At 44.3% G+C, this 25,472-nt stretch overlaps 1 pseudogene; it reads right to left on the bottom strand.

The window, feature by feature from the left end:
* Positions 1–378: 378 nt before the first annotated feature.
* Positions 379–22,640, bottom strand: LOC136521329 (probable histidine kinase 2; annotated as a pseudogene).
* Between the last annotated feature and the right edge of the window lie 2,832 nt (positions 22,641–25,472).

Genomic DNA, 25,472 nt, shown 5'->3' with positions numbered 1-25,472 from the left:
GCCAGCGACGGGATGTGCCCCAACCACCGCCGTCGCCCCTGCAGGTCTACACCGGCACCTCTGCAGCCCCACTGTATCGCCACCTCTCCTCTTCACCACCACGCCGAGCACTGGCGTCCGCGAGGATGCATCCACGGCGGCATCGGCGTCCACGCTGCCGCTGCGGTGAAGCTCCTCACCGGTCGAGGAGCCTAACTACGGATCTACGGGTTACACAAAAGGTACTCACGTAGATTCTAACACCCTAGGCCTAGGGTACTAAGACACTACAACTGCGCGCAATGACCAGATGGATGCTGTGAGCTGTGATCATCGCCATCCTAGTCGACGAAACCTCTGATTTCTTGCATTCTTCACCCGATGCAGAAATGCATTCTGTCAATTCTCACGTTTGCAAACACTGCGAACAGCTTCCACTATCTTTTGCCATAATATTGGCTTTGTCAGGTGCAGATCCATCCCGGCATCGATGGCCTTCTCCAGATCCTCCTCCGTGTCAGCCGCGGTCAATGCGATGATCGGAGTGTGAATTCCATAGCGTCGTTCTTCCTCGCGGATGAGTTTCGTGGCTTCATAGCCATCCATATTGGGCATCTAAAATCAAAGAAGAAATATTAGCAATGTCAGGCAATCAATAGATGGAGCTTTGTGTGTGCACATGCAGAGTTAACAAGTTTTGGTTGAACAAACCTGGCAATTCATGAAGATGACATGGTTGGGCAAGGGCACTATTTCCTATTGTGACCCATTGGCTTGCTCAAGAGCTTCTTTGAGCGAGTTCACAGCCACGGCTCCATCTTCAGCTACTGTGACAGTTGCTCCAAGCCGGTTCAGGATTTTCCTTTGGATTGTTTGCAGCACTACAGTGTCTTCAGCTAGCAAGATCTGCATCCCGGCAAGAGGCTTATCATCTTCAGGCTTCTGTTCCTGAACCAAGCATGAAGCTTCAGTTGATGCAGCAGCTTCCTGCACACAAGGAATAACAACATCTGGCAAACCTTGCTGCTGGCTGTTGTTCCTAGCAATCTCAGGACCAACTTGAGAAGACTCTGCTTGTGCATCTGAAACCTGGAGGTCTCTCAGAGTCATAAGGAGAGTGAACAGGCGAGACCCATGCACCGGTTTTCGCAGGACGAGATCGCAGCCCTGCTCCTTGAGCCTCCTCAGATCACTGGAAGGGGTCTTGATATCCTCCAGCAGAACAACTTTGCATGGGGCCTCATGCTTGATCCTGGCAAGTTTGGCCATCTCCTGGCAAATTTCCTCCAATCCACCACCGGACACGTCGATGACAACAAGGATACCAGGAGTCCCCCCAAGGCTGGCTCTCCTGGGACCAGTGCTGTTCCTAAACTGGTTCACCATTTCCTTGGAGCTGAAGCACCGGTCAGCTCCGCCGCAGTCAGCGGCAGCGGTGGCCATGCTATTGCTCTGCACCTTCTCCAAGGTGGAACCGATGAACTCGGCTTGCCGGACCAGCCAGACCTTGACCCCGATGCTCTCCATCCATGTCTGCAGGATCCTCCTGGTTTCAGACCCATGAACGTAGAGAACGCAGTGCACGCCCTTGAAGCTGCTGGCTTCTTGAAACGCTGAGGCTCTGAAATTGGAGCCGTTCAGTGTGCCTGCTGATGGAACTGCCGGTCCTCCTTCTATGTCTTGAGGCTGTTGCACTTGCACCTCGCTCATCTTCAGCAGCACGTTAAACGCGAAGCATGTCCCTCTTTCCCCGGGCTCTTTGTCCTTGATGCTAATCTCTCCTCCCATCAAGCGTACCTGTGATCATGAAGACCAACATAATAAATCAGCCAAGACCAAAAATTTATTTACAAAGAAAATGAACAGGCTTTGTTTATATATATTTGATTTGAGTAGTAACTTACAAAGGACTGCACGATTCCGAGCCCCAAACCTGTGCCGCCTTGGCCATTGTTCACCTGAACATAGTTCTCAAACACAGACAGCCTCTTCTCCTTGGGGATCCCAATGCCGGTATCAACCACTTCAAAGTAAAACTCAACCACAGATTGGGGTCATTCTGCACATGATCCTGGCCATCAGGATCCTCCCTTCCTCTGAACAAGCGTGCCAATGAACCGCCGCCGCCGCTGCGCCTTGGGTGCGCAAACCTTGACGGAGCGCTGCGCCGCTTCCGGCGATCGGCCGGGTCGCCCAGCCCCGGAGGAGGACGTGGCCATCGTCGGTGAACTTGAGCGCGTTGCCGAGCAGGTTGTCCAGGATCTGCTTGAGGCGCTTGCTGTCCCCGAGGACGGCCGCGCATCGCAGGACCGAGAAGTCGCAGGGGTCCCAGATCACCTCGACTCCTCGCCGGACGCCCGTCACGTTGGCCATGTCCACCGACTCCTGCAGGACGTCGGCCATGCTGAATTCGGCTTCCTCCAGCCACCGCTGGATTCAGGTTCTTTGTCGAGTGCCCGAGTCACTCGGTAAAGGTCAAATTGCATTTGACAAAGCCTTTGTCGAGTGCGGCACTTGGCAAAGAACACACGAAAAAAAAATTGATTGGCAAAGCTCTCTTTGCCGAGTATCTTTTATCGGGCACTCGGCAAAGGCTTTACCGAGAGCTCCTGGGGCACTCGGCAAAGAAAAGCGACCGTCACGGCGCCGGCCCCGTTGACGGTCGCTTTGCCGAGTGCCAACCCTAGAGGCACTCGGCAAAGATTTTTTTATTTTTTTTTAAAAAAATTCTTTGCTGAGTGCCCTCTATCCGGCTCTCGGTAAAGATGTTTTTTTTTCTAAAAATTCTTTATCGAGTGCCCCCTTGCCGGCGCTCGGCAAAGTTTGATTTTTTTTTAAAAAAAAATCTTTGCCGAGTGCCCTCTGGTCGGCACTCGGCAAAGTTTGATTTTTTTTTAAAAAATTCTTTGTCGACTGCCCTCTGGCCAGCACTCGACAGAGTGCCATGGTCATGACACTCGACAAATCTGGAAAAATGGTTTTCCGAGCGTCCATTTTTCCTACTTTGCTGAGTGCTGTGACCATGGCACTCGACAACGGGGTCCTTTGCCGAGTGCAACACTCGGCAAAGTGACTCAAAACGGCAATTTTTATTTTTTTTTACATTCCATCATGATAAATAAATTCATACAAACATATATCACATATATATCTCATCCATCACATATATATCTCATCCATCCACACATTCATCCGCACATATCACATCCATCACAATATATATCACATATATAATAATAAGTGCTCAAGTCCATCTAAATAAATCCACAAGTCCATCAAAGTCCACAAGTGCATCACAAGTATATCACAAGTCCATCACCAAATGAACAACAAATAAAAAAAATACAACATGCACTCATCTCGGCCACTGCGAGCCCAACTTTATCATTCAGAGGTGCATGAGGTGGATTATTCGAACCACCGTCAGATGAGGACTGCACAAAGGAGAAAAGATTGCATGTGAGACAAGATTATTTGGATAGCTAATCTAGGAAGGTAGAGGCCATACAAGCAAAGCACAAGCGAAAGTAAAAAAAACTTTCATACTCACAGGAGTAGCTGGAGCTGCAGGACGCGGAGGCGGAGGTGGAACCAACTGTCCAGGTGGCAGAGAGAAGCCCACACGTTGCCTAAGTCCTTGTAGAAACTCCGTAATGTCCGTCAGCCTCTGCGCCCGGACCTGCCGCTCGGCCAGCTCGGCCTCCCGCTTAGCCCGCTCGACCTCCAGTTGGGCCGCCATCCTCTGGTGCCCGGCCTCCAGCTCCTGACGTTGTCTCATTTCTTGTTCCAGCGGGGCCTGCAATATTTTACTTTAATGTTTCAGTAATGCAAAGCTAATTAAGGTGTGTAAAGATCAATGTATGAGTAAAACAGGAATAACCTCGAGTGTGTCGACCTGGTGCTGTGTAGCGGTCGGCCGTGTGCGAATGGCCGGGCTCTCGCTCGTGCTCCGTGCTCGGATCTAGGAGAGAGAGAGAGAGTAGAGGCCGTGTCGATGATGCCATCGCCAAGCCAGAACCGCTCATGCTTCTTGCCTTGCCCCGCCCTCATGACGGTCTCTCCATCGAAGTCCTGGGTGCTCGGATCATGGTCTGGCCCACGGAGCGACCTCGCCTCGGGGTCCTCTAGGTTGAAGGAGACGTCGGACGTCGTCTTGCCTTTGTAGGCCATACACCATGCCTGAAAGTCCGAGCAAGCCTGGCCACTATGTGACGCTGACTACGAGAAAAACAGCACAATGATTACAAATCAAGCAGAACTGAGTGTCACAATAGATAAATGAATTCACGTACCCATGCTTGTTTGTATCCGGCGAGGCTGTGGCTGCCTTGATGGTGTGCTGGACCTTGCATCTACAAACGACGGTCCCGGGCATCCCTATGCATCTTGAGGTACTCCTCCGTGAACCACCTCTCCACCATCATCGCCCAGCACTCAGGATACGCTTGGCACCACTAGGGAATTATCTACACGTCATCAAGTATTGGACATATAAGAAGATTAAATTAAACCAACTTAATCTCAAAACAAATCAATATTGATGTTCTTCATTTACCTCAAGGTACTGCTCCCGGGTCAGCTGCATCTCTCTTACGTCTTTCTTGGGTTTCCTCTCTTCAAGTTTCGACCCATAGTAGGTTACGATGGCTTAGATGCGTGCCTCGTGATGCATGTTGGTGACGAGTTTTTTACAGGCTTTGGTAGTCAGCTGCTCCGCTCTGACCTCAAATCCCTCCTCGCATCTGTAATAAGTCTGTATACAAAAGCGATGTATCCATTCATTATTTCAAGAAAAGTAGGCCGGCTCCATCTTCGATGTGTACGTGACAACGCCAGGGAAGTGTTGCTTGCACAGACAACCCAGGATGCCGTTGACTAGCCATGCGCTACCACCTGACACAACCACCTCAGTTCCTGCACAAGTGATTAAGAAAAATTATTAGTTTTTTTCATCATATCATATGAAGTAGTGGTGATAACATATAAAGTTACTTACTTTTGCCCTTTGGGGCGAATCACTGGACGTTGGTGAGGAAGCGAAACCTATGGGAGGCTCATGGGACCTCGCAAGTAGACACTCGAAGAGGAGTCAGAGGAAGCGGAATCCATGCCTGCCGCATTGCACTCGTCGTCCTCGTGCGGCCCCTCCTCCTCGTCTGTCTACCGAACCAGCTCCTCGTCCGACTTGTCCACGGGCGCCACCTCCTCCTCATGCGGCGTGGGAGGAGATGGCCCCCTCTTGTGGCTGGCGGTCCTCCTCCTCCTCCTCCTATCCGATCCCTCCGTCGCCCCCTCCGCCTCCTCTTGTAGCCGCTGTGGTCTTTGGTAAATCAAGTTCACGGACCTATAACGGTCGCCCGCCATCTTTGTTCAATCACCTGCAATAAAAAAGAAAAACAAGACATAATTAGAAATAGGTGCAAAAATGAACAAAACATAATTACAAAAATATAGTAATACATGTATTAGAAATATATGAAAAAATGAACAAAACATAGTATTACATGTATTAGAAATAATCTTCATGATTGAGATTAGCTGGATCATAGGTCTCATCATCACTATCAACATTGTCCAACTCATCAACACTATCCGAAGGAGGAATGTTGTCTTCATTGTCATTGCCTAAACGTAATCGCTCAAGCATTTGTATGTCCTTTAGATTTCGCACCTCGTCTCCAGCGTCCTCGTCATCATCCCTTTCATTGTCTACTTTCATTCCTATCTCTTCGGTTAAGTCTATGTCAAACCTCCCTTGTAGCCCCTCTTCTTGATAGAACTCTCCATCATATGTGTTTGGGTTGAAGTTGTAATCTTCATTGTTTGGGACAGGTAGTTTACTGTGTGGTGATACCTTGTGCACAATAGACCAACCCTTAAGATGCTCGGCGTCTTTGCAAGTGTATGACTTATAATAAACCTGGATGGCCTGTTGAGCCACAATGTAGACATCTTTTTCTAGATAGACGGAATCCTGTCGAATCTCGACTAGCCCAAGCTTAGGGGTCCATCTCGTTACTCCAGGATGAAACCAGTGGTATTTGAATATGATAGGAGTAAGAGGTTTGGAACCATAGAATGATAGTTCATAGATTTCTTCAATTCTTCCATAATAGTTGAGTCCATTAGTGCCGAGCGTAACAACTCTGTTGTTTGTGGTTTTTTGATTGGGCCGACTCTGCTCATAGCTTGCTGTGTGAAAATGATATCCATTCACGTCATAACTGGTAAATGACTTGACCCTAACAGCATAGTCGTTTGCAACCTGTTTTAGCTCATCACTAATAGGCGCATCAGTTTGGGCTTTCTGTTTGAACCAACAAATGAAATTGGGGCTCTCTGGTCCTGCACCCTTGAAAGCTCTAGTTTGGTTTTGGTGAATTGATGAAACCCTAAGTGCTAACCTAGTTTATCAAGTGATCATGAGATAGGTAGCACACTCCAAGTGGTGAAGCAACTGAAGATCATAGCATGATGATGATGATACCATGGTGATGATCAAGTGCTTAGACTTGGAAAGAAGAAAGAGAAAAACAAAAAGCTCAAGGCAAAGGTATAAACCATAGGAGCTATTTTGCTTTGGTGATCAAGACACTTAGAGAGTGTGATCACATTTAGGTTTGATAGTCGTACTATTAAGAGGGGTGAAACTCGTATCGGAATGCGGTTATCAAAGTGCCACTAGATGCTCTAACTCATTGCATATGTATTTTGGATCTAGTGGAATGCTAACACCCTTGAAAATGTTTGTGAAAATATGCTAACGCATGTGCACAAGGTGATACACTTGGTGGTTGGCACATTTGAGCAAGGGTGAAGAAGTTAGAAGTAAAAAGGAGTTAGACTCGCTGGTCACAAGGTGACCGGACGCTGGTCTCAGGCAGACCGGCGTGTTCGGTCAGTTGTTACAGCGAAGATGCTGGTGTCGGTCAAACGACTAGATGCTGGGTCGCTCAGTGACCGGACGCTGGCGAGGTGTGTCTGGTCCTATTGTCGGGCAGCACACAGAGGCTAGGGTCTCTGACCGGACAATGGAAGGGTCCGGTCATGCATGACCGTACACGTCCAGTGGGCGAAAAGCATTTCTAAAACCTTACAAGAAATGAATGGACGTTGGTGGCTCAGTGTCCGATCAGTTATAGCGCAGTGTCCGGTCAACTCAAGTGACCATTGAGTTTGGGACACGTGGCTGTTGTCAGGCGACCGGACGCTGAGGTCTAGCGTCCGATCAACATGATCGGAGCGTCTAGTTAGCCCGTGTTGTGCCCAGTGAAGGGGTACAACGGCTCTATTTCATGGGGACTTCTATTTAAGCCCTATGGCCGGTTGAAGCTTATAACTTTTGGCAATTTTCATTGATATAGCAACCTTGTGAGCTTAGCCAAAGCCCTCCCACTCATCTCCATCATTGATTCATCATCTTTGTGAGATTGGGAGTGAATCCAAGTGCATTGCTTGAGTATTTGCATCTAGAGGCACTTGGTGTTTGTGTTTCAGCTGCGGATTTCGCTTGTTACTCTTGGTGGTTGCCGCCACCTAGACTGACTTGGAGCAGCGAAGATCGTCGAGCGGAGGTTGGTGATTGTCTCCGGCTCTGATCGTGGTGATTATGAGGGGTTCTTGACCTTTCCCCGATGAAGAGCCAAAAGGTACTCTAGAGGATTGCTCATGGCTTGTGTGATCCTCATCTTGTGTTGGTTGTGTGACACCCTATTGAGGGTTTAGCGTATGAAGCCAATTAGTGCGTGAACCTCCAAGTGAGTGAATCGCCACAATGAGAACTAGCTTGCCGGCAAGCAAGTGAACCTCGGTAAAAATCATTGTGTTCATCATTGATTCCGAGGTGATTGGTCTTCATTGTTATTCATCCTTGTGATTGATTAGGTTCCTTTATCTACACGGCAGGTATAACCTTCTTGATCACTCTCATTATATTATCCGCAAACTAGTTGTCAAGATCTTTAGTGTAGCTAGTTGTGAGAGCTTGCTTGCTTGGTTGGTGTAGCTCTTTAGTTAGTCTTTGAGAGCACACTAATGTAGAGTAGTATCATATCTATTGTGTGAATAGATACTATCTAAACTAAAATTGTGGTAGGTGGCTTGCATTTTGAGTAGGCTAGCGCAACACTTGCTTCGCCTCATAATTTTCTAACTACTTTGTTAAGTGTTGTTGTAGAAATTTTATTAGTCTATTCACCCCCCTCTCTAGCCATTAGGACCTTTCAATTGGTATCAGGAGTAGAGGTCACCATGATTTGAGGCTTAACAACCTTCGGTGTAAAAATGGCTCAAATCAACAACACCAAGAAGCCACCCTAATTTGATAGCACTAAATTATCCTTATTGGAAGTCAAAGATGACCACACACATCAAGTCAATCAATAGAAAGGTGTGGAAGGTGGTAGAAACCAAAATTGAGATTGGTGATCTGGAGAATCCCACCGTGGTCGAAGAAGTGCTTCTCCAAAACAATGACATTGCTCTAAGCGCTATTCATGATGCAATTGATGAAAGAACATTTGAGCAAATCAAGAATATTGAGATGGCACATGAAGCTTAGAAGAAGTTGGAAGAATCATTTAAGGGCACTCAAGCCGTAAAATGTGCTAAGGCATACATCCTCAAAGAGAAGTTTGCAAGCTTCAAGATGAAGGAGGATGAGAGTGTGTCGGAGATGTTTCATAGGCTTCAAGTGCTTATCAATGATCTCAAAGCACTTGGAGAAGAGGTGAAGGACAAGGACTTCTCCCATAAGTTCTTGAGATGCTTACCTTCAAGATTTGGCACATTGGTCACTATTCTAGTAAGGAGTGGTTTGGACACCATGACACCAAACCAAGTGTTGGGAGATATCATGACCGATGACACATATAGAGATGAAGATGAGAAGGAAGAAAAGAAGGAAAAGAAATATGAGAAGAAGGATGACAAGAAGAAGAGCATGGCATTCAAAGCCACATCATCGAAGAGCAAAGCTAAGCAAGAAACATCAAGTGAAGAAGATGAATCTTAGGATGATGATGATGAGAAGATGGCTCTCTTTGTCAAGAGATTTGGCAAGTTCATGGTGAAGAAGGGCTATCGTGCTAGAATAAAGAAGTCTTCATCCAAGAATAAAGAAGAGTTAAGAAGGTGCTTCAAGTGTGGAAGCAAAGATCATCTTGTTGCTCAATGCCCATACAATAGCGACAATGATGATGACAACAAGAAAAACAAGAAGAATGACAAGAAGGAAAAGAAAGGGAAGGACAAGATGGCATTCAAGAAGAAGAAGGACAAGATGGCATTCAAGAAGAAGAAGGGTGGTTCATATGTTGTCACTTGGGATAGTGATGCTTCCTCAAGTGATGATGATGATGATAGTGATGATAACAAGACCACCAAGAAGAAGGTTCTTGCAAGCATTGCTATTAATGAGAAGCCTTCTCTCTTCGAATCTTCATCATGCTTCATGGCTAAGGCCACTAAGGTACAATCTTGTGATGATGAAAGTGATGAAGAACATGATGATGAAAATGAACATGAAAATGATAGTGATAGTGATAATGATGAACCCACTAAAGATGAACTATTTGACATGCTAGAAGATGCTAAAGAACACTTTGACATCAAGAGAAGGGAATGCAAATGCTTGCAGTAAGGAACTAGTAGCCCTTAAGCAAGCCTTTGATGAGCTCAATGCATCTCATAAGAGGCTAGAGGAAGCCCATGAGAAGCTTGGCAAAGCTCACAAAAAGCTTGAAAAGGCTTATTCATCTTTGCTTGATGAGCAAAATAAAAAGAAGCATGTTGAAACTTACAATGTAGGTTTAACTTGTGATATAATTGATGAATCACTATCCATGCCTATCATTGTTGCTCCTACTAACCCTTCTTGTAGCACCTCCACCTCTACCTCATCTAGTAGTGATGGTCTCACTTGTGACACCTCACTAGTGGTTGAGAATGAGAACCTCAAGAAGGAGGTCAATAAGCTCACTCACACCTTAGCTAAAGATTATGGTGGTGAGGACCGCTTGCTTATGTGCTTGGATAGCCAAAGAGCTTCTCTCTATAAAGAGGGATTGGGCTATACCCCCAAGAAAGGCAAAGCGGCCTTTGCTCCTCACAAGACTAGTTTTGTGAAGAACAATGGTCGGTTTTGCACTAGTTGCAAGCAAGTGGGTCATAAGGAGCATGAATGCAAAAACAAGAGCAAAAATGCTAATGTATCCTTCATAAAGCTTGATTCATGCTATATGCTTACTAAGGGTACAAATGGTGTGAAGGCTAAGTTCATTGGTAAACCATGGATGGCTCAAAGAAGAAAGCCATTTGAGTACCAAAGAGCTTAGTGACTAACCTTCAAGGACCCAAGCAAGTTTGGGTACCTAAAAAGAATTGATCTTCTTTTGTAGGTTAATTACAAAGCCGGAGGAAGGTATTGGGTTCTTGATAGTGGGTGCACTCAACACATGACCGGTGATGCAAGAATGTTCAACTTCAATCAACACCAATGGCAATGATGGTTATGATAGTATCACATTTGGTGACAATGGCAAAGGCAAGGTCAAAGGGCTTGGTAAGATTGCAATATCCAATGACATGAGCATATCCAATGTGTTGCTAGTAGAGAGCTTGAACTTTAATTTGCTATCCATGGCTCAATTATGTGATCTTGGATTCAAATGTATATTTGGGGTAGATGATGTAGAGATCATAAGTGTAGATGGCTCTAATTTGATCTTCAAAGGATTTAGATATGAGAATCTATACTTGGTTGATTTCAATGCTAGTGAAGCTAAATTATCTATATGCTTGTTCACTAAGTCTAGCATGGGTTGGTTATGGCATAGAAGGCTTGGTCTTGTTGGAATGAAACAATTGAATAGATTGGTTAAGCATGACTTAGTTAGAGGCTTGAAAGATGTTGTGTTTGAGAAGGATAAACTTTGTAGCTCTTGTCAAGCCGGCAAACAAGTTGGAAACACCCATCCTAAGAAAAGCATGATGAGCACTAGTAAAGCATTTGAGTTATTGCACATGGATTTGTTTGGGCCAACACAATACACTAGTATCGGTGGTAACAAATATGGCTTTGTGATAGTGGATGATTACACTATATACACATGGGTATTCTTTCTAGTGGACAAAAGTGATGTATTTGCAACATTCAAATCATTTGTCAAAGGCATTCACAATGAGTTTGAAACAACCATCAAGAGAGTTAGAAGTGACAATGGTAGTGAATTCAAGAACACTAGAATTGATGAGTTATGTGATGAATTTGGAATTAGACATCAATTTTGGCCAAGTACACACCTCAATCAAATGGCCTTGTTGAGAGGAAGAATAGAACACTCATTGATATGGCAAGGTCTATGCTTAGTGAGTACAATGTGAGTCAATCTTTTTGGGCCAAAGCTATCACATGACTTGCTATAGTAGCAACCGCCTCTATTGTCACCGATTGAAAGAGAAGACACCATATGAGCTCTTGAATGGTAGAAAGCCTAATGTTGCATATTTTTGGGTCTTTGGTTGCAAATGCCATATCTTGAAGAAAGGCACAAGATTGGACAAGTTTGACAAGAAATATGATGAAGGAATCCTACTTGGTTATTCCACTACAAGCAAAGCATATAGAGTTTGGAATTTGAATAGTGGTACTCTTGAGGAAATTCATGATGTTGAATTTGATGAAACCAAGGGTTCACAAGTAGAGAATGAGAACTTAGAAGATGTTAGAGGCATTCAACTTTCAAATGCCATGAAGAACATGGATATTGGTGAATTAAGGCCTAGGCAAGTGAATGATGATGAAGATGATCAAGTGCAAGTGCTCTCTAACTCAAATGTGCAAGATGATACAAATCAAGTTAGTGCAAGTGGATCTCATGATAATGAACAAGATCAAGTGGCTAGTACATCATCTCAATCCAATGATCAAGCAAGTACAAGCAATCAAGTTCAATACTCCAATCAACCAATATTGCAAGAGATCATCCATTGGACACTATCATTGATGATATTTCTAAGAGGTGTACAAACAAGATCAAGATTAGCATCATTTTGTGAACACTTCTCATTTGTGTCATCCATTGAACCAAAGAAGATAGATGAAGCATTGAAGGATGTTGATTGGGTTAATGCTATGCATAAAGAATTGAATAACTTCACAAGAAATCAAGTATGGGAGTTGGTAGAAAGACCAAAGGGACACAATGTGATTGGAACCAAATAGGTCTTTAGAAACAAGCAAGATCAAGATGGGATAGTAGTAAGGAACAAAGCAAGATTGGTAGCACAAGGCTATACACAAGTTGAAGGTCTTGACTTTGGAGAAACATATGCCCCGGTTGCTAGATTAGAAGCAATTAGAATCTTGCTAGCCTATGCTTGTGCCCACAACATAAAGCTCTATCAAATGGATGTTAAGAGTGCATTTCTCAATGGCTACATCAATGAAGAAGTATATGTTGAGCAACCTCCCGGTTTTGAAGATGACAAGAAGCCCAACCATGTGTACAAATTGAAGAAAGCATTGTATGGCTTGAAGCAAGCACCTAGAGCATGGTATGAGAGATTGAGGGATTTCCTACTCTCTAAAGGGTTCATAATGGGCAAGGTTGACACCACTCTTTTCATCAAGAAGATTGGAAAAGATCTATTTGTATTGCAAATCTATGTTGATGATATCATATTTGGATCAACCAATCAAGATTTTTGTGATGAGTTTGGAAAGATGATGGCTAATGAGTTTGAGATGTCCATGATTGGAGAGTTGAGTTACTTCCTTGGTCTTCAAATCAAGCAATTGAAGAATGGTACATTTGTGAGTCAAGGCAAGTACATCAAGGACATGATCAAGAAGTTTGGAATGATTGATAGCTAAGTCATTAGCACACCAATGGGAACCAATGGCAACTTGGATAGTGATGCAAGTGGAAACATGGTGGATCAAAAGTTGTATCGGTCTATGATTGGAAAGCCTACTCTATGTGACCGCATCAAGGTCGGATGTCATGTTTAGTGTATGCATGTGTGCAAGATTTCAAGCCTCACCAAGAGAAAGTCATTTAAAGGCTACAAAGAGAATATTGAGGTACTTGAAGCATACACCAAGTGTTGGTTTGTGGTATCCCAAAGGAGCAAAGTTTGAGCTAGTTGGTTACTCCGACTCAGGATTATGCGGGATGCAAGGTTGAAAGGAAGAGCACCTCGGGCACATGTCAATTATTAGGAAGATCACTTGTTTCATGGTCATCAAAGAAGCAAAATAGTGTTGCATTATCAACCGTCGAAGCCGAATACATATCCGCCGGTAGTTGTTGTGCACAAATACTTTGGATGAAGGCCACTTTGAGTGACTTTGGAATCAAGTTCAAGAAAGTGCCATTGCTATGTGACAATGAGAGTGCAATCAAGTTGACCAACAATCCTGGTTCAACATGCAAGAACAAAGCACATTGATGTCCGCCACCATTTCATAAGAGATCACCAACAAAAAGGGGACATTTGCATTGAGAGTGTAGGCACCGAAGATCAACTTGCCGATATATTCACCAAGCCATTGGATGAGAAAAGGTTTTGCAAGCTAAGGAATGAGTTGAACATATTGGATTTCTCAATATATGTGTTGATGCACCCCCACTCATATGACATGCCTCTCCTTCGAGCTATTCAAGGTAAAAGTTGATTGGCATGACATACATCCTTGCTAAGGACATGTTTAGTGCATCTAGTCACATTTTCAATCCTTCTAGGACCTTCAAGTGGTTCAATTTTATTAGGCTCATTCATGAAAATCAAATGAATTTGATGTTTATATGGTATCACTATTGCTTCTATGCTTGACTTGATCTAGTGATAGCATATGACATGTTTGTGGGCTTGTAAACCTAGTGTTTAATCTAGAAAATGAACTCTAAGTGTTTAACTCAACATGGTACAAGATAACCCTTATTTGGAGGTGTGAAGAAGCTTGTCCTTGGATCAAACCGAGTTAAATATCTTTGGTGAATGATCTAGATTAGACCAAATTTGGGAAAATAATCCTCACCCCATTGATTGACATTGATAATCTCAACCCTACAAGTGGCACTATCTATATTTTAAGCCTTTGTGGTCATTGATGACAAAGGGAGAGAGAAACAAAGATATAAGTGAAACAAAGACATAAGTGACAAAGGGGAAGAAATAGTGCACAAAGATAAGTGAAAAGATAGTGAAAGGGGAGAGAAATAAAGATACAAGTGATAGGGGAGATCTTGACATAAGGGGAGAAATATGACAAAGGAAAGAAATCAATTAAAATTTTGAGCACACAAGTAGGGGGAGCAAGCTCATAAACTTGTATGGTGCATTTGAATGTGCATTTCATATGTTTGCTTGCATGGCACAAGTTTTAAATTTAGTTATCCATGCTTGTGTGATGTATGCTAGTTGTAAGATTGTATGATGAAATGAAATCACTAGATGACTTTCATTCCAAGTAAGTTTTTACAATTGGTATCTTTTCGAAGTATGATTTCAAGTAGTATAAAGCTAACCATGGTGCTAAGGATGGTATAATGGTGCACTCCGATTGGTATCATGCTTCAAAGGTCCATCTTTTATACCTTAGCATCATTTGGTAGATATTGACTCCTATATTTCCTATCTAAGCATATGTGCAAGCTACAATCCAAACTCTTAGCACATATGTAGGGGAGAGCAATTGCTACCATTTAGGGTTCATGAAACTTGTCCATATTCTTTTACACATGGTAAATATGCTTGGGCAAGCAACATGGATTCAATTGAATTTTATTTCATATCTTTGTATAAGGGTTGTCATCAATTACCAAAAAGGGGGAGATTGAAAGCTCTAGTTTGGTTTTGGTGAATTGATGAAACCCTAAGTGCTAACCTAGTTTATCAAGTGATCATGAGATAGGTAGCACACTCCAAGTGGTGAAGCAAATGAAGATCATAGCATGATGATGATGATACCATGGTGATGATCAAGTGCTTGGACTTGGAAAGAAGAAAGAGAAAAACAAAAAGCTCAAGGCAAAGGTATAAACCATAGGAGCTATTTTGTTTTGGTGATCAAGACACTTAGAGAGTGTGATCACATTTAGGTTTGATAGCCATACTATTAAGAGGGGTGAAACTCATATCGGAATGTGGTTATCAAAGTGCCACTAGATGCTCTAACTCATTGCATATGCATTTAGGATCTAGTGGAATGCTAACACCCTTGAAAATGTTTGTGAAAATATACTAACACATGTGCACAAGGTGATACACTTGGTGGTTGGCATATTTGAGCAAGGGTGAAGAAGTTAGAAGTGAAAATGAGTTAGACTCGCTGGTCACAAGGTGACCGGACGCTGGTCTCAGGCAGACCGGCGCGTCCGGTCAGTTGTTACAGCGAAGATGCTGGCGTCGGTCAAACGACCGGACGCTGGGTCGCTCAGCGACTCGGACGCTGGCGAGGTGTGTCCGTCCTATTATCGGGCAGCACTCAGAGGCTAGGGTCTCTGACCGGACGATGGAAGGGTCCGGTCGTGCATGACTGGACACGTCCGGTGGGCGAAAAGCGTTTCTGGAACCTTATTAGAAACGAACGGACGCTGGTGGCCAACGTCCGGTCAGTTATAGTGCAGCGTCCGGTCAACTCAAGTGACCATTGAGTTCGGGACACATGGCTGTCGTCGGGCGACCGGATGCTGAGGTCCAGCGTCCGGCAGTGTTTTCCTAAACGCTAAACAGTCGGTCACCTACCGTTTAGCCATTATTCGGTCAAAACGTCCCATTAAACGGGCTAAACGGTCAATTAAACGGGGTAAACGAGTGATTAAACGGAAACGGCGCACGACCATGTAGCGTTTACATGGTGTTTAAATGGGCTAAATGACCATTTAGGCGAACAGTGGCATCCGGTCAATATGACTGGAGCATCCGGTCAACATGACTGGAGCATCCGGTTAGCCCGTGTTGTGCCCAATGAAGGGGTACAACGGCTCTATTTCGTGGGGACTTCTATTTAAGCCCCATGGCCGGTTGAAGCTTATAGCTTTTGGCAATTTTTATTGACATAGCAACCTTGTGAGCTTAGCCAAAGCCCTCCCACTCATCTCCATCATTGATTCATCATCTTTGTGAGATTGGGAGTGAATCCAAGTGCATTGCTTGAGTGTTTGGATCTAGAGGCACTTGGTGTTTGTGTTTCGCTGCGGATTTCGCTTGTTACTCTTGGTGGTTGCCGCCACCTAGATGGCTTGGAGCAGCGAAGATCGTCGAGCGGAGGTTGGTGATTGTCTCCGGCTCCGATCGTGGTGATTGTGAGGGGTTCTTGACCTTTCCCGGCGAAGAGCCAAAAGGTACTCTAGTGGATTGCTCGTGGCTTGTGTTATCCTCATCTTATGTTGGTTGTGCGGCACCCTATTGAGGGTTTTGCATGTGAAGCCAATTAGCGCGTGAACCTCCAAGTGAGTGAATCGCCACAACGAGGACTAGCTTGCCGGCAAGCAAGTGAACCTCGGTAAAAATCATTGTGTTCATCATTGATTCCAAGGTGATTGGTCTTCATTGTTATTCATCCTTGTGATTGATTGGTTCCTTCATCTACATTGCGGTATAACCTTCTTGATCACTCTCATTACATTACCGCAAACTAGTTGTCAAGCTCTTTAGTGTAGCTAGTTGTGAGAGCTTGCTTGCTTGGTTGGTGTAGCTCTTTAGTTAGCCTTTGAAAGCACACTAACGTAGAGTAGTATCATAGCTATTGTGTGAATAGATACTATCTAAACTAAAATTATGGTAGGTGGCTTGCATTTTGAGTAGGCTAGCGCAACACTTGCTTCGCCTCATAATTGTCTAACTACTTTGTTAAGTGTTGTTGTAGAAATTTTATTAGGCTATTCACCCCCCTCTAGCCATTAGGACCTTTCAACCCTATGAAAGAAGGGTATCATTTTCTTGCGGGGTAGGTTGCCTTGATCCATGCCAGGATTGATGAAGAAATTCCCTATACCAACGAGAAACAAGGGGGTTGGATGAAGAAACAAGGACATACGGTGAAATGAAACAAGTTCGTTCAGAACTTACCCAATGAACGGCTACACCTTGACAAGGTTGGTCAACACATATAGCATGATACTGCGACACTCTTCATTTTTCAATTGCTTAGTGGTCGATGCACTTGCGCTTCCGAGTTGCCCTTAGAAAAGGCTGAGGTTCGATTCATTTTTGCCAGTATTGTAATGAGGGGGTGGATCATAAACGCTAGGAAGGTTCTCAATGTAGTATTTCTCTGTGAAGTTCGACACCTCCTCTAGAATGTATGCTTACAAACCAGGACACATGTAGAGATGTCCTGGTTTATAAGCATCGTACATGACAACGTGCATGAAATCTTTTGAAATTTTTATCATAGCCTCCACATATGATATCACGACATCTCAACAAGTTTCATGATTTTTGGACTTCGTTTGCTTTTTATAGAATTTAAAAACACTTCACATGCAAGTTCACGGTCATGTTTCGTGAACAAGATGTCTAAAATTTTGGGTCTATTCCTGGATATAGGCCTCACACTACACTCACTAACATGACTATCAATTTTTGAATCATTAAATTTCATTATTTGTACCACGTGCAGTTCAAATTTATATTTTTCGAAAAAAATCAAGTAAACAAAATAAAGTAACTAAATATATCAAAAAGCCAAAAAAATCCTCAAATTCTAACGAGGAGTTTCTGGTACTTTAGAAGGGCTGCACAAAAAATTTGGAGGCCAAAAACAAAAAAAATAAAAAAACTTTGCCAAGTGCTGGGGCATGGCACTCGGCAAAGGGGGTCTTTACCGAGTGCCTTCATAGGGGCACTCGATAAAGGTAATTCAAAAAAATATATAATTTTTTAATTCCTCTCTTTGCGAAGTGCCGAAGCTGTTAGGCACTCGGCAAAGACATTTCGAAAAAAAATATTGAATCTTTGCCGAGCGCCGTGTCAGGAGCACTCAGCAAAGTATTTTCTAAAAAAAATCTTTGCCGAGTGCCTAACAGCAGGCACTCGGCAAAGAAGGACATGGCCGAACACCATTACGCGGGACAAGCCTATGCCGAGTGCTGAGATTTTGCTGAGAGCCTGGCACTCGGTAAAGAAGGTCCTTTGCCGAGTGCCCTTTTTTGCCGAGTGCCCGGCACTCGGCAAAGAATTCTTTACCGAGTGTAATTCTTTGCCGAGTGCCGCACTCGACAAAGAAGGTCTTTGCCGAGTGCCTGATTTTTTACACTCGGCAAAGCAGTTTGCACTCGGCAAAGGCTTTGTTTCCTGTAGTGAGCTTCATCTTCCCCGACTCCACCTTGCTTGTGTCTAGGATCGAAGTTCAGTATATCTACAGAAAACAAATCCATCATATCCATGGACTGTCGATGTTTGATCACCGATAGCCTACCATGGGGGTCCCAGGGCAGTATGTTCGAGGCTTCAGCGTGCGCGGAACTCGACGGTTAACGCAAGAGACAGTCAATTTATCCTAGGTTCGAACCCCCGATCTTTGATCGAGTAATAGCCCTACGTCCAGTCGGCGTTAGCCTTTGTGTTGGATTGATTGTAAAGTGTTGTGTTGTTGAAAAGTCCCTGTCCCTAGGAATCCTGCCCTCCTTTATATAGTCAGGAGGTCAGAATCCTAGTCGGTTTACAATGAGAGTTCCTAGTAGGATTACAGAATAATACTTCTACTAAGATTATAGGGGACGAATCCTAGTTAGACTAGATCTTCTCCTCTCCTTGCAGGGGTATCCCATGGGTCCCGCACCGACAAGCCCTCGAGCACTTCATGGTTGAGTTCTAGAAGCCTCATCTTGTTGCTTCAAGTCTTGTCGAGCAGGAACAAGCGTCATCCGAGTGCTTTCTTGAGCGAAAACCGTGTAGCGCTTCATGAGATCTTCGCGTTGTGTGTACCTTTTTAAAGAAAAAAGTACTCCCATTTGGGTGTAGCCCTCGAGCCTCTTGCTATTTGGCACAAGGAGCTTGAGGGTCTTCTCTTGAAATCGCCCTGAATCTTCGTCGAAGGACTCCTGAGCAGTATACCCGGGTTCTTTGTCAAAAAGAGCTCGGATATAGCTATTTCCTATGTTCTTTTTGTCATGTGGCCTTGAAGTGGTCTATCTTGAAGAAGTCTTTAGAGTGACATGTGCTTTTTTGAAGGAAAAAGTGCACTCACTGAGTGTAGCCCCCGAGCCTCTTGCTATTTGGAACAAAAAGTTGGAGGGTCTTGAATCTTATGCTGTTCAAAAGAGCTGAAAATCTTCTCCTGTTGCAGCCCCCGACCGTATATCCGAGTTCTTTTATTCAAAAAGAACTAGGGTGCTGGGTCTTGGCATATTTTATGGTGGTTTGTTGTTGTCAGATATGGTTGTTTGGTAGTGGTTGAGTGTAAATGTTGTTTGCTCATGAGTTGTATAGTGTTGGTATGTCCTTTCGAATATGCTTGTCCTTGAATATTGTTCCTTCACGCTTGAGTCCTCTTTCATTGAATTCTGTCTTTTCACTGTGTCCTTTGTTAGGTTTGTTCCACTGGTGCTCCTAGGTCCATGTGCACCGCTTCTTTGGCTTATAAGTATCCTCCTCTTGTGCTAGTTTTGATTCATCGAGCATTTTTGCGCGTGGTCTGAAATCTCCATAGTCATGAATATGATAGTTACTGAAGTAGAGTAGCCCCCGGGCGTATTTTGTAGTTCTTGTGTATCTTGCCATAGATGAAGGGAGTCTTGTGATAGTAATTAGAGGTAGGCTAATCCCAGCAGCAGCATTGTACTTGGAAGTACGTGGTGGTAGTTGGAGGGAGTCTTGTGATGTGGGATGCGATCCTTCATCTGACAGTTCTGGGTTGATCCTCGTCGCCTGCTCTAAGACTGTCCGGTGTAGATCAACACCATATCCAGCATCATATCGGACTTGGGTAGACAAGATGCCTGCCGGCCTTCTCTGCTCCATGTTGTCTCGTCGTGCTACTGATTTCTGCCTTGGATGCACTAGCGTCCGTCCTTCAAAGAAAATAGTGTAGCCGAGGGTGGTTTGTCCTACCGAGTAGCAATTTGGAACACATAGTCGTTCCAGAGTCCTAGCCGTGTTTGGGTTCCTCTTTTCTACTTTGCTTGTCAGTAGTACCTGAGTTCGTTGGGTCTTGTAAGATGTGTAATCTTCTATTTTTTGAAACCATTTGTAATGGAAAGAATCTTGTCTTCTGAGTTGTCATTCTTTATTCTCCTGATGTCCCGGTTGTTGATGAAATTTCTGAGTTCTTTCTGTAAGGACTGGGTTGTTGCGCTTCTTGTGAGGTAACCCTTCTTTGCTTTGTTGTTGATGAGTTCTTTTTGCAGTAATATGAAAACTCTATCGTGGTGTTGGGTGGATAAGTCTGAAATCCGCCCGTTGAACTAGTACCGTTGTGTGGATTTGAGCCGTCCATCATTTTAGCTGCGTCGTTAAATGGACCATTGCAGTCCTTCTGCCGTATTAAAATGGGCCTGGTGGGCCACAGTTTTTACTGGTATAAAATCTATTTAAAGGTCTTTCTTCCTCCCTTTCTTTGGTACCTTGCCTTTGCCTTGAAACCCTAGTCTCCAAACTTTCGCCGCCGCCATTGTTGTTCGTCATTTGAGCTGCTGCCATCTGAGCCTTCCCAATTCTTAGTGCCCCATTGCCTTTGCTAGTATATGGGTAGGAAGAAGTCGGCGAGTAAGTCCCAGGTGATGTTTGTCGACAAGGAAGCATCGCTCTCCGTTATCGAGAATCAAGAATTCATGGCGATGAGGGCTGCTTCAAAAGATCTGGCTAGCTCCAACAACAACTGAGGATCGCTTCGTGAGCTCATTAGCGATGGTCTGATTCAGAGCAAGGGTATCGCTGATTGGAGAGCTCTAGGCGAGCACCGGGTCCCTGCTCTAAGTCCTGGTGAGATTATTCTTTTCATCTCCTTTATCCATGCCTGGTCTCTGCCTTCCTGCTTCTGCCTTTCTTTACCGATTTCTTAACTATTTTGGTATTAGCCTGAACCACCTTGCTTCCAATGCTGTCCTTCATCTTTCTGTTTTCGTTCATCTTTGTGAAACCTTCCTTGGAATTCCTCCTTCTCTTTCCCTCTTTTGTTACTTTTTCTGCCTGAAGCCCCAACCCCGCCGTGATGACACCAATGTTCTTGGTGGCTGCAGGATTCAGTTTCACCAGGGTCTTAAGAGCAAGTTATTTGACTATGACCTAGTTGATTCTATAAGGGATTGACGTGCTGACTGGTTTTATGCTGCCAACTTGATTCCTTCTCTTTCCGTTCACTCTGGCTCTGGTCCCTTGGTTAATGACTGATGGGAAAAAAACCCTGTGACAACTGCTGAACTCCAGACGATCAAGCCTTTTCTCGATAGGATTTGCACTCTGAAATAGCAAGGCTTGGCCAGCTTTGGGATTATTTCAAGCTTTCTTCACCGCTGAGTTCAACTTTTTAAGGAGCGCGAACATTACGGTTTCGAGTACTCTGGGGCAGAGGACCCTTCTCGTATGGTCCCTGCCCTTGAGTTAACTGATGAGGAGGTGCTTGAGCATCTTTAGAAGATGCTGAAAGGAGTAAGTGTCGTCCCGCTTGCTGTCCTTGAGTACAGTGCTAACAACCCACCCCTATTGTGAGTTGTTCTTTTCTTTATGCGGATACTTTTGATTCTCTTTCGTTGTATCTACTTTTGCTTAATCTTCCTTGTCTTGTTGTTTTACTTTTTATAGGAATTGGGGCATAATTTCACTGATCCAATTCCCCTTGATGATCTCCCTACAAATGTGGAGGCTGGGGGTAGTCTTGCTGGGGCGTCCTTGACTAGTAAGTTTCAAACTACCATGATGCTTTCTGGTGTTTCTTCTGCATTTTTTGACATATATGAAGAGTATGTTCCTCATCCAGTTCCTTGAGCTCCGTGTACTTTCAGAAAGAGGGGTCAAGCGGATAGTTTCTTCTACTCCATCTGCTGCCAAGAAGTCTCGCCAGTCGAGTACTCGCCCTAGGTACTCCAGTTGTAGCTAGCATGCTCTTAGGTGAGCATATTAATACGCTCTGCCCTTTTGTTGTTTGTTTTTATCTTTGATCAAGTACTTTTGTCCTTTTTCAGCTGGCGCTATGGTGGCCTTGGTCGAGAGTGAAGAAGAAGAGGATGATGATGCTGCTCTCATTACTCGTCGGTGAGTTCTTTTCTTGTTTTCTTGTTGTTGAACTCCTCTTTTTGTTTTGACTTTGGTCTTGTTCTCTTGTAGCAAGCGGACATCGGGTTCGAGTTCTTCTAGGGCTCCTGTATCCGGCCGCACCGCTCATGTCATGGGGTGGTGGCGATGTTTTTGCTGCCGTGGTTCCCCCTGCGAGGTCTTCTTTTGGCTTTATTAAGAAGAAGATAGCTGAGTGAGTGAATTCTGGTTTTATTTCTCTACTTTTGTTCTCCTTTTTTCTTATTCTTATTGATGAGTTTCCTTGTCAACTTTTAGGCCTTCGTCTTCCTTGAGCCTCCAGTTGACTTCTTGTCAAACCTCTAGTGCATCCCTTACGTACTGAGTCTCAGGACTTGGAACGCACAGGTCGCCGATGTGGCTGTGAGGGGGACAGAGTCCGCAGCTGTTGATTTGTCGACTCCTGAGGTGACGGTGACCATGGCTGGTGGGTTCATCTGAGGGATTGGCCGTGGCTTCCTAGGAGATTGCCCTGGTCAGTGACTTCTTCGCCTCAGTCGGCTTCTCCCTCTCCTCTTCTTGCTTCCGGTGGTCCGCCTTTGGCTGATGACATGGTGCAGCAATTTGATGCCACTCATCGATTGTCGGAGCTGATTGCCTGCCTGGGGAAACTTGGCGACCTTCGCGACTTCTTTTGGAGAAAAGCTCCATGTAAGTTTTTTTGAACTTCTTTCTTTGGATGTTCAGTTTTTCTCCTAGTCCTTATTTCTTGTTTTTTCTCTCTTTCTTTTTGCTCAGTCTTTTTCTCATGATCATACCAGCTTCTTTTTCTCGTCTGAAATCGAGATAAAGTTGCCCTCCTGAGGTGAGTACCCTGAAGGCAGAGCTTGACCTCTGTCGGGCCGAGTTGGAGATTGAGCGTCAAACGCATCAGAAGGAGGAGAAGGCTCTCCATGCCTGGGTAGTTGAGGTAGAAAAGCAGAGGGATGCAGCTGCCTAGGAGGCCTTAAAAATGTGGAGGCCATGAAGAAAGAGTGCCATGGTATCGCGAGTTCTTTTTTGCTTCCCTTTGTGTTCAAATTTGCCTTTCTGCTGACTTGTCTTTTGTTGCTTGGTCTAGCTCTCCGAGTTAAAAAGTAGAAGCTCTCGGAGGGTATCGAGGAGATGAAGACACTCGTTCATACTAGCCACAATAAGGCTAAGGAGGTAATTACTCAAGCTAAAGAAGAACTCGCGCTTGCTAGGTTGATTAGGCTGTGGAGCTGACATAGATCTTGTGTAGGCCCAAAAAACTATTGAGGACTTGACTGGCAAGTTGGCAACGGCTACTGAGAACTGGAAAGCTTTGTGGAAGTCTTTTCGGTCAGTAGCCGACCTTCTCCAGACTCCAGCAGATGATGGTCATTCTTGGGCTCAGTTCATTCCCCAAGTGCCGACCCTGTTTCTAGGAGTTCATGAAGCAGGTGTGCCCATCTTTGTACCAGGAACGTTCTTGCCTAGGTCCGAGTTCTTTCTCTAGACTTTCCTTTGTCCAAGGTTGCTGATGAAGCCGAGAGCCAAGAGTATCTGGATGTTGTTGAGAAGCTGGAGCCTGAGGTCGATGATTTAGCCAGGAAGATTGTAGATAATCTTAACATTGATGTTTCTTCTCCTGATGACAATGCCTGATGTAATCGACCTTTGTATTCCAGCTTCTGTAACAAAACACTATACTTGAAAACTGAATGGAGATTCTTTATTTTTTGTTGATGTCTTCTTTGTCTGTATTTCTTTGTCTCAGTAAACAACTCGGTTTAGGTAAATCATTGTCTTGACAAACTTTCTTGATCTATTGAGTGCTTTTCTGGCTTTCGTTTGTGCCTTGTAAACAACTCGGTATATGTAGATTGATGTCTTGATAGACTTTCTTGATTTGTCGAGTGCTTGTCTAGCTTTTGTCTGTGACTTGTAAACAACTCGGTATAGACCGTTGTCTCAACAAACTTTGTGTTCTTGTTAGTACTAAAAAGACTTAGGACATCTCTAGCTTCTTCTTTTTGGAAGTGTGGTCAGCATCTGGTCCTATCTCTGGTTGCAAAAACATCCTAGGATCGACAAGCCCCTGAGCACTTCATGGTTGAGTTCTGGAAGCCTCGTCTTGTTCTTTCAATTCTTGTTGAGTAGGAACAAGCGTCGTTCGAGTGCTTTCTTGAGCGAAACTATGTAGCGCTTCTTGGGATCTTTTGAGAGTAGTCCTCAAGCCTCTTGCTATTTGGAAGAAGGAGCTAGAGGGTCTTGTCTTGAAATTGCTCTGATTTATGCTCAGGCTTAGTTTCTATCATTTTGCTTTTTGGTTCGGGTGTTAGCTTATTAACTACCCTCATCAGGCGGGCTCAAGCATCTTTTCAGCTCTTTTGCTCTCAGTTGGTATGCTCAGGCGTCTTTTCAACCATTTTGCTTTTTGGTTCGGGTGTTAGCTTGTTAGCTACCCTCATCGATGGGCTTCAAGCATCTTTTCAGCTCCTTTGCTCTCGGCCGGTATGCTCAGGCTGTCTTTTCAGTCCATTTTGCTTTTTGTTTCGGGTGTTAGCTTATTAGCTACCCTCATCGGTAGGGCTCAAGCATGTTTTCAGCTCTTTTGCTCTTGGCTGGTATGCTCAGGCAGTCTTTTCAGCCATTTTGCTTTTTGTTTCGGGTGTTAGCTTATTAGCTACCCTCATCGGCGGGCTCAATCATGTTTTAGCTCTTTTGCTCTCGGCCGGTATGCTCAGGCGTCTTTTTAGCCATTTTGCTTTTTGTTTCGGGTGTTAGCTTATTAGCTACCCTCATCGGCAGGCTCAAGCATGTTTTCAGCTCTTTTGCTCTCGGCTGGTATGCTCAGGCATCTTTTCAGCCATTTTGCTTTTTGGTGCTCATTGGAAACAACTCGGGGAAAGCCATAATAAGACATATGTTTGTTGAGTTAGAACCAATCTTTATTGATCATGCATATTGATAGGTCATAATAGTACATATGTTGTTGATGATCATGAACATTGGTCTCTTGTGGCTTGTATATATATTTTCCCTTGAGTTTGTTTTCATGCGTAGAATCTTCGTACTGCTGATGTGCCATGTATTGTTGACTTCTTTTCCATCTTTAGTTATATCAACTTGTATGTGCCCGGTCTGATGACTTTTGTATGATAAAGGACCTCCCATGACTGTAGTTTGGCGTCCATCGGTTTTTTTGTATTCTTCTTAGTACTAGGTCTCTGACTTGTAATGATCGAGGCTGGGTATTCTTGCTGTATGGCATCTTAACCTTGGAGGTATCTTTGCTGTTGAAGGGTAGC

This window comes from Miscanthus floridulus, chromosome 18 (genome assembly GCF_019320115.1).
Source record: "Miscanthus floridulus cultivar M001 chromosome 18, ASM1932011v1, whole genome shotgun sequence".
Taxonomy (NCBI): domain Eukaryota; kingdom Viridiplantae; phylum Streptophyta; class Magnoliopsida; order Poales; family Poaceae; genus Miscanthus; species Miscanthus floridulus.
The sequence above is the reverse complement of the archived record's forward strand: the minus strand, read 5'-3'. Positions and strand labels throughout refer to the sequence as shown.